This window comes from Mercenaria mercenaria, unplaced genomic scaffold (genome assembly GCF_021730395.1).
Source record: "Mercenaria mercenaria strain notata unplaced genomic scaffold, MADL_Memer_1 contig_2151, whole genome shotgun sequence".
NCBI lineage: Eukaryota > Metazoa > Mollusca > Bivalvia > Venerida > Veneridae > Mercenaria > Mercenaria mercenaria.
Genome location: NW_026460193.1, coordinates 14,665 through 22,021, shown reverse-complemented (window position 1 = coordinate 22,021; position 7,357 = coordinate 14,665).

Below are 7,357 nucleotides of genomic sequence, written 5' to 3'. Positions count from 1 at the left end.
GTGTAGACGACAACTCAAAATACCTAAGGAGCATTGTGACCATAGTCACCCATAGTACAGCAAGTTGAAATCTACAAGATCTCAGTTATCACTGCAAAAACTGCCTTATCCACTCAAATGTTTGATTTAGGTAAATTAACTCCTGGCAAATTTAGCATGTAGACGCCAAAACTTAAACTGCTTAAGGAGCATTGTGACCATAGCCACCCAAGTTACCAAGGACAAGGAGCATTGCGACCGTAGTCACCCGTAGTATACTAAAGTTAAAATCTACAAGATTTAACGTATCAATGAGATGAATTTAGGCTTGAATCGGATAAGTGATGGTAAATACACATGCTTACTCGATGTCAGTTTGAGATCCTTATCAGTGCGACAGAATCCTAAATTAATGTATATAATAGTTTACTTTATCTTAAAAGTTAAATCATTGCATTTATCTTTTCATTTTCCACTCAATACATTCAGAGGTAACAACAGAATCATAAGAAATAATGTTTCCAATTATATATAGAACTGAAACAACGTAAAACATTTTTCCACGAAAAGGATAAATATCAGAATGATTTCATATTCAAATCAGTAACTTTTTTTTAAAGTAGAATAGCATATTTGGCTACAGCCAGTCTAACATGGTCCTCAAACATAATAATGTAAAAGTCCAACCAAAATATGTAACATAGACGGTAATGTGAATGACATGAATCAGAATAACTTATTATGAACAAGTTAGTTCTTCGTGGCATAAACAGTAAAAAGTGCAATGAACAGAGATTAAGCAAAATAAAATCATGTACAAGTTTTATTTGTAATCCGCGCACCAAAACCCTAAAAACTCTTTGAGAGAAAAGTACGGGAAAGCGTTGGATTTCATGACCTGGCTGACTATGCAATTTATAAAACATATAAAAGTACATCAGTTGAATTTAGGAAACATTGATTGCTCAAAGTTCATACTGCCCGAAGTTCATTGCACTATTTATGCAACTTTCAACGTGTAAAAACAAAATATGGCTAATTCACACAATATAATCAGTATCATTGCAACTGAACATCCCCGAAATGAAGCATGGAATAATATTGTCACTGCTGAAAAAGTATTTTATGTTTATGTGAAGACCATTACTGAGACATCCCTTGATTAATTGTTCTTCGATATTAAGGAGCTGATCGCTTCTTGGTTTCCATTTGCGTAAGTCTATTGATAAAACTACATTTGAAGAAACATCTTTCCAGTCTCGGCTTAATTACTTATATTACATATATTAGTGTTTTCTGTTACACATGTTAGTGTTACAAGTTATTAAAACACTTTTGCAAACAATAAGTAATACATATTACTATAAGAGAGTATATTTATATTTCTCCTCTTGCTATTGTAATATTGTCATCTTACTCACTGTCCTGTCATGACATACTAAGCTAATGTCCTGGTAAGTGCCACTGCAGCTGATATTTTTCGAACGATTCCTTTTGTATGTCTCCTAGTTTTGTTACAGGCAATTACTGTTTGTTTGTGACAAGGCCTGTCCCAATAGACAAGGTGTGTCTAAGTTGTATATAAGTTTTAGGATTCCAGCGTTTGTGAATTTTCCTGCTTTGTGATGGATCAAATGGAAAGTTCATGTTAAAACAATTATTGTGACATTTGTAGCTATTGTTAATTAAAGTCATTCTAGTTTCTAAACTTGTTGCTTCCAAGTTTCTATTCCACATTCCCAGAGGCTTTGGATAAATTTGATTTATACAATCCACTTGACTAGCTTAGTTAATTTAGCTTGTATGTATATCCGTGTTAAACAGGCATCACATAATGGTTTTAAATATTGTTTGTACTCCTTCCATTTGTGCTTGGTATACCATTTGTGCTTGGTATATTGTCCATTTTTATTTACTGACTGTTCACAACTTTCCTTCCTTACTGCATAAACAGCCTGAAAATATATAAAACTCCACCGGCAGTATACAGCAAAATACATGGATATTAAACATTGTAAATGACAAAATATGTCACCATACATGTACCAGCTACTCTACTAAAAACAAACTTGTTAAACTGATCTCGAATAATTTAAACTATGCTCCATACTATACAGAGACATGTAACTGCCAAACACCTGCAATCCCGAACCATTTAAAACAGATCAATTTTGCATCTTTTTTTTATATGTAATATTATAGGTTGCAAATGGTGACCTACTAGATATTCACTGACATGTACCACTAACAATATGGCAAGTAAATGGCATGGCACCTAAATGGGAGTGGTGGGTGGGATTTTGAAACCATTTCATTTTCTGTTGGTTGTACACATGTCGACTATTGACTGACCAGTGGTCACACGCTAATGATTACTGGATACGGAAAATGCCGAGTGTATCCAAATACCAAATTTAATTTGGTAACCTTGGATACACACCAAGCTTGATGCGCCAAAATAAATGTTATTATTTATTAATAAAATAATAAGTCTTATTTTAGGACTTCTCAAGGAAATAACTAGCAACATTATATAAGCGATAATACTTTATTCCAGGTCAACACTTCAACATACAAACAAGTTACACCAAAGGGTATTGAACAAAATTGTATATCAATCATATTAATAAGTGGCAGAAAAGGCCGCATGATATCAGGCCCACTGACTGACGAGCAAGCAAGCGCATGTTTTCAATAAATTGATTAAAATAGCAACTGCAGACTGCGGACTTGTGAAACTAGGAATTACGCTACGTAGTAATGGGCAAAACCTAGTTCACACTGTAAACTGACCTGTCCGTTAACCGACATAGCGGTAACACACTTTAAATCGACACAGCTGTTAACACACTATAACCGACCTAGAGGTTAACACACTTTAACCGACCTAGCGGTTAACACACTTAAAACGGACCTAGCGGTTAACACACTTTAAACCGACCTAGTGGTTAACACACTTTAACCGACCTAGCGGTTAACACACTTTAACCGACCTAGCGGTTAACACAATTTAACTGACCTAGCGGTTAACACACTAAAGTGTTAACAGAGCTAGCTGTTAGTATCACTTTAACAACAGACAAGCAGCCAATGGTTCGATATACTGTCAACCGACCTAGCAGAATACATCACAACAACAACAACAACATACAACCACCGAAAGATTGTAACATTAAATCTGACCTATATTCTACAAGAGCATGTGCCTGCCTGCTCGCCCAGTCATAGAATTTTCCGCCACAATAAATTTAAAAAATTTATTCCCCTAAAATTCTAATGACTTACTACAAACCTAATCAAAGTTGTCTTAGAAACTTGCAGCCTTTGACAACTTCTGTTTATTTCAAAATTAATGATGATGACTATGACATCTTTTATCCTGCCTTATCAGGTTCTTGCCTTCAGGACAAAGCTATGTTGCCCAATTACTTGATCCTGTACTAACTGTATTCATTGTGTTCTTCCGGAGCTTCCGGTTGTAAACAATATGGCGGCATTTTTGTAAACCAACAAAGAAAAATGTAGATTTTTTGGAATTTAACCCGAATTGAGTCAGATATCAAGGATATAATGTGCACAATATGTTGAGAATATTTATAGTGACTGGAAATTAATCATTTGACGGTGATCATTTATCACGAAAAAATACAATAACTGTATAACTGTTATCGGGAATTAATGCCGCGCAAACAGAACAACAAACGAAGGCGCAATAAATCCTCTCCTGGTCACCTTAAAACCAGTAAAAAATACAGAGTTGCAAGTGGAAGTGACAGTGGGGAGGATTCTGAGTATTTTGAACCATTTGACTATCCTGATACCGATATTGATACTGAAACACCCGTTACTTCTTCATCAGTACCAAACATGAGTTCATTGTCTCAAACTGATATAGAAGCGCTGGCTGACAGAATAATTCCAGTGCTAGTTAAAAAGCTTAAAGATGAACTTACGAAAGAGGTTCACATTATGATCAAGGCAGAAACCTCAAAGCTGAATGAGGATATTCAAACTTTACACGCTGCAAATGTATCCCTGACAAACGAACTTAATGAAACAAAAAGAGAACTAGATGAACTCCAGCAATACGGTCGCAGAATGAACCTCGACATCTCAGGCATCCCAGGGGACACAGGTGAAATAACAGAAGATGTAAAAAGGAAAATCTTGAACCATGCTGCGACATGCAATGTGCGTCTAAGTAGTGAGGACATCGACAAAATGCCACAGAAAGGGCAAACCAAAAGATAACTATAACCGCAAAGTTATAATAAAATTCACAAAACTCTGATGCAAGAGATCGTGTTTTCAAGGCAAGAAAATCCTTCGGTAGCGGAATATTCGTGATGGAAAACCTGACTCCTTTGCGTGAGAAATTAGCATACGAAGCACGACAACTTGTACGAGCAAAGGTACTAGAAAAAACATGGATAGCTGGATGTAGAGTAAAAGCCCAGCTTCCAAATAAAAATGCAAGTGTAATTATCAGAGACATGTACGATATCCAGTGCATTCAAGAAGGAAAGCCACTTCCAGCACACTCTAAATAAGTACGTATTAACTGTATTAAGCAATAACACATGGGACTGAGTACAGTGATATCTTGTATTTTTGTTTACATTTCATCAATAGTCTGACCTATATTTATATGCCGAAGAAGTATTCATCGCTTTTGCTTACATTCCACAATAGTCTGACCTATATTTATATGTTGAATAAGGTATTATCAAAACTCGCCTTTTCTATTATGAAAAATACCGTTATATAAACTAATCAACTTACCTGTAATCTGTAAGTGAAAATAGTCCAGTGTCTCATAAACGGTCATTGTAACAGACGACAATATTAGTGTATATACAATGTGTCTATGTTCAAGCAAATAAAAAAAAAAACTGCACTCCTATGATCATAAATTATATAGTTCTTGTTCTGCATAATCTTTTTTTTTCCCAGTATCAGACGATAAACGGTCGTTGTAGCAGACGACAATGGTGACATACAGTCATATAGTTTTTCATGTTCAACAGCATTTTTCACTTTTCAATTCATTGGTGACATACATTTACATAGTACTCCATGTTCAACTACACTTTTCACTATTTGTAATTAGTAATATGTATGTAGTTTTTGTTATCCAGTAGCAGATCTTAACAGACGACAATATTATTTTTAGGTCGTTGTAGCAGTCGACATTAGTGACTTACGTTGAGCAATGTATTTACATTATTTTCCATGCACAGGCAACGCACTTTTTGCTAATTTTTAGATCAGAAATGTATGATAATCGGTCGTCGTAGCGGACGGCATCTGTTGTGTATATACTTACATGTACATTGTTTTCCATATATGTAAAAACTGCACTTTTTTGTTTACTTTTTCTCCTATCCGTATTGTAAATCTATGCAGATCTAGCTTTTTGTTTCGGCTATGCTCTACATTCATTCAAACAGTTTTTGTAAATTCACTAGTTATTATTTATGATCCGTAGTCCACGTCTACATTTTTTGCTTCGTTTTTTTTTTCTCACCTATACATTTTGTTATTGTCTACGACCCGAGGTGGTATCACTCCATATGCCATATTACTATTATAAATCATGACAACAATTTATCATAAAATGTGATAGTTCGTATTATATCCATTATGAATACATTTTTATGTACTCCCGAAATTACGTTGCTATTTATGTACACTGATACAGTTATAGTGTTATAAATAGAATTTGGATTTCCAATATTCATGAGAAATACTATAAATATATAACTGGAAAGTCCTAAACCAGTTACTATAACTTGATAACCAAAACAAGTTAGTATTGAATTAGTATTATTATTATCATACCAGAGTTACAGGTAGGAATGTATGTAATACAATAAGTGGCAATGTGTTGTATAATTCTATCCGTATATATAATACGGAGTGATACTAAAATTCTACTTATTATTTCTCTCTGTAAAAGTATCGAATATCTACCTTCAATTAAAAAAATGGTATGCTTGTAAAAACGCGAAGGAATTGACTATAATATTGCCCAAATCGTACAGAGAAAATACCGCTTTGTTTCTGTTTGTTTAGATTTGTTTCTCATGCGTACTTGGTGAGATATTCTTTTTCAAATATTCAGTTGTAGGTTAATGAAAGGATTATGAAATAAATTAATTGGAAGGGAGATTATTTAGGACAAAAATGCCAACTTATGCTTGGTAGGCTTATCTATCTTGATATAATGAACTGTACTGTATATTTTTATTTTGTCTTTGCTTGCTATTTCGATTTGCAGATTAATAATTTTGAAATCGAATGGAGATAAGTAAAGAAAAGGGTACTTGACTGAGAATATTGATGATTTTGTTAATTTAAAAATGTTCCCCCTATACTTGATCTTAGACAATATTCATTATGCAATGATCACGCGATTAATTATTTTTTTATTATGTTTTTTTTCTCGCCTGATACGGCTGGCGTATATTATATACTATATACTCAGAATGATATGATTTTAAACATGACTATTTATATTTATTTATTTTATTCGTTGTATAAGTATGTGATGGATTGTTCTTTATATTTTTTTGTAACAGTTGATGAATTTTACGTGTAATACCTGAGCAAGATTCAACTTAGTAGATTTTTTTTTTTAAAAAACTAAAACTAAAAAATATAAAAACTACCATTTAGTATTAATTTAAGGTTTAAAAGTAATGATAAGTGTAAGAAATATCCAAATAGTAAAAAGATAATTTATTTCCAATTGATGATATTTCAATCCTTTTTCTCTCATTTCGGGTTAATGTTTGTCTTCTCTTATTTCTTTCTAATTCAATAGTTAATATTGCAATGAACTGTGTAACAAGCGTTCTTGAATCGTGCTGTCCCTCATGTACTCCTGCTGCATCTATGTGTCCCCGCGTCCTGGTCTGTCTCGGTTGTTTTCTGTTAACCATTCTATGCATCCGTTCGTCATTCTTCGACCTCACTACCCTGACATTGTATCCTCATAGGTAACGAATTAGGAGCCTGGAGAATGGCGATCGGATTGCATTACTTTAGGGGGCGTGCTTGTATAAAAGCTGCATTTTTTAGTTACAATTTATGTTCGTTTTTTGCGAAATACCTGCATTTTCTCTATCGAGACATCATTATTAAGTTACACCTTGTAACCCAACTTGTATGTAACTCGAGTTTGAAATTTTCATATAGCTCTATTGCTTTCATTTTCATGTACGTGTCTTTGATTGACACTTCTGCTCGTTCAAATATTGATGATTTTGTTAATTTAAAAATGTACCCCCTATACTTGATCTTAGACAATATTCATTATGCAATGATCACGCGATTAATTATTTTTTTTGTCTGGTGATGTCCATCCCAATCCTGG